General features: G+C 37.1%; 1 long non-coding RNA gene across 1 annotated transcript; it reads right to left on the bottom strand.

The window, feature by feature from the left end:
* Positions 1–1,331: 1,331 nt before the first annotated feature.
* LOC121209830 (uncharacterized) lies at positions 1,332–2,713 on the bottom strand. Its single transcript, XR_005904955.1, has 3 exons — positions 2,479–2,713; positions 1,851–2,292; positions 1,332–1,768 (listed from the first exon to the last, which is right to left on the bottom strand). It is a non-coding gene; the product is annotated as an uncharacterized lncRNA (long non-coding RNA).
* Between the last annotated feature and the right edge of the window lie 521 nt (positions 2,714–3,234).

The following is a 3,234-nucleotide window of genomic DNA, read 5'->3' as shown; positions in this document are numbered from 1 at the left end:
ATACTTCAAAAGTCGCTTCTCAGTTTTGCGCTTCTAGAAGTGTCTACCAAGCCATTTTTCACCATTATGCGAATCTATCAAAAATTAATCAAAATCAATCAAAATTTATTATAATATTAATTAAAATTAAACATGTTTAAAATTTAGGTACAATTTAATTATTTTATAATTATATATTTTTCGACAAGAATTACACCGGAACTGCATGAATTTGGGTTAAAAAAGGGCATGAAAAAAAGTCAATATATTTTTGTGTTTCCAATATTTCACTGAAATAACCATAGCTAAGCTGCCATACATATACTTTTGCGGACTTGCTGCCATACTCGGAGTGAATACTGCCATAAACACTTCCTCCGTCATCACATTTCCCACCTCAATCATATACATATCATAATCATACATAGATGACATAAATACATATGGCTTATATCACATAACATGCTTATATGCATAATTTGTATTACACTTAATTGGGAGTTGCAACTAATTATCATGCTTTTATATCTACTCATACGTACTTAGATACTAAATTTATAGTTTTCCGGCCCTTACAATGCTCTTGGAACCGAATATCAAATTCCTTAATGGACACTTAATTGGGCCCCAAAATTAGCCCAAAAGGCCCACACGGCCCTATTACATACGTGATGCTAAGCAGTAGGTGAGGCTATGCCGTAGGGGAGATTTGACACAGGAAAAAAAATATAATCTTCAGGACCCAGAGCATTATCTTGGTTTGCCTAATATGGTAGGAAGAAAGAAGAAGGCGTCGTTCCAGAATCTAAAAGATCGAATAAAGAATAGAATTGATAATTAGAGTACGAGATACCTATCTCAAGGGGGTAAGTATAAGGCTGTTCGCCAAGCCATCCCTACTTATTCAATGTCTTATTTTTTATTGCCGAAATCGTTATGTTCAGAATTAGAAAGCATTACAGCGAGAATTTGGTGGCAAAAAAGTCCTAGCAGAAGAGGAATTCATTGGACTGAGTGGAGAAATCTTTGCCATTTAAAAGAAAGAGGAGGTCTCGGATTTCGTAATCTTTGCCAGTTTAATATTGCGCTATTAGCAAAGCAAGGTTGGAGAATTCTTTTTTATCCAAATTCGTTATTAGCAAGGGTTCTCAAAGATAAATACTTCCCGCATTCAGATTTTCTTAATGCTAGTTTGGGTAACCTACCTTCACTTACCTGGAAGAATGTCAGGATGCTAAGCGATTGCTGCAAGACGGGTTGTGCTGGAGAGTCGGACGAGGAACCAGAATATCCGTATGGGATGATTGTTGGGTTCCGGGATTAGATCCAGGGAGAGGGGGTACCAGAAATGATAACGATGTCAAGTTAGTTGTAGATTTAATTGATGATACAAACAGGACATGGAAAACTGACTTAATTAATCATAGCTTTCCAGTTGATGTTGCTCAGAAAATTCTACGAATCCCGCTGGCAGAAACACCTCACGAGGATTTTAAAGTATGGATGGGAGAGCAATCTGGTGATTTTTTAGTGAGGAGTGCCTACAAACTATTACAAGATGTTCGATTGGATCCTAATTTTTATTTAATACAGACCGATCTAAAGGATTTCTACGGCAAGCTATGGAATTTACAACTACCTGCCAAGATAGCAATTACAATATGGAGAACATATTGGAACTATATCCCTACTCTAGCTAATTTAAAACATAAACGGGTGAGTAATGACGCGGTCTGTCCTCGATGTGGAAGAGGGGAAGAAGACATCACCCACATCTTTAGGTATTGTCCTGCAACAGGTGAAATATGGCCATTACTAGATCTGTCATGGATTAGTGAAAGTACGATTCAAGGATTTTGGGAATGGATTACCTGGGTTTTCAGAACGAGTACCTCTGAGTAGTGTAAGATTTACTGTTGTGGCATGTGGTTTCTTTGGAACTCAAGGAATAAATTCATACATGAGTAGAAAATAGAAACAGGGAGAGAGTTATCTCTTAAAGTTAGAAACTACATAGCTTAACTCGAAGGGTTGAGGACGAAAGCAAGCACCTTAAAACCGAACAGCAGTCACAGGTACCAAGAGGGAGGAACCAGCGTGACAATTCAGTTCGACACAACATTTGATTGTAGGAATTTGAAGTCTACATCTGGCCTGGTGGTCTGGGGCAGGGGCGGACGACTCATGGCAACGAAGACGGTTTTACACCGGAATGTTCAGTCTCCATTTCCTGCTGAAGCCCTTGCAGGTTTACAGGCGGTTAAACTAAGGAGTGAATTGGAGTTCCCCTCTATGACAGTTATGGGGGATTCCCTAACAATCATTAAGAAGTGCAAAGTCATGAAGAGAGATCAATCAGCCATAGGACCGATTATTCACGATATTCACAATAGGAGTAATCGATTTGAAGACCTCAGATTTCAATTTCTAAATAGAACAGAAAATGATTTCGCCCATAAGATTGCAGTAGAAGCCCTAAAGAAGGAGGAAGAAACATACCTGGTACGAGGGAGAGATGATTTTCCAGAAGGACGATGGAGCAGAGATCCGGATTGAAGAATACAAAGTGAAGAAGGAAATGTAGAGGGTAGCAGGTAATGGGGATATGAAACGGCTACCAAGGGAACAGATGGGACAGATGATGGGAAAAGACCATGGAAATTGGAGTCCAACTGTTACTGAGTCGGCTAGCATTAATTATTTAGATTTCCTTTTTGCATAATATCTGGTTTTGACTTTTCAAAGATGTTTTTGAATTTACTTTTGCTTTAGTAGTAAACTGATCCTAATAGGTAGGCCTAAGCCCAGGGTGTGATCCAATGTGGGTTTCTTTTTTGAATATTAATAAAAGCTAGTCGAATTTCTTCAAAAAAAAAAAATTCTTTCAAAGTCTTTAGAATTTTTTTGTGTTTCTTGAATTAAAAGTAAGATGAATTCTTGACAATCAAAATTCAGGAGATTTACATCAATTAGGAGTTTGTTTTCCTTTATTTAGTTTGACTATTCAAACAAAGGCTGACCAACCACGTTTATGTAACTTTTATTTTGGTTCTTTCTGATAAAACACTCAAAAGAGTTTTCTCCATTTGCAAGATTTGTATCTTGCTAATTTCCACAAGTCGTTTCAACTCAATTTAGTTTAATATTGTTGGTAGGAGTTCTTCAAACTTCAATTTATCAAGAATCTATCTTAAATGATTGATTAAAACCTTTAGTTGAATTTGTTAGGGGTGTCTACTTCAAAGGATTCAATTG

Source organism: Gossypium hirsutum, chromosome A11, assembly GCF_007990345.1.
Source record: "Gossypium hirsutum isolate 1008001.06 chromosome A11, Gossypium_hirsutum_v2.1, whole genome shotgun sequence".
Lineage (NCBI taxonomy): Eukaryota > Viridiplantae > Streptophyta > Magnoliopsida > Malvales > Malvaceae > Gossypium > Gossypium hirsutum.
This window is presented reverse-complemented; position numbering and strand designations above follow the sequence as displayed.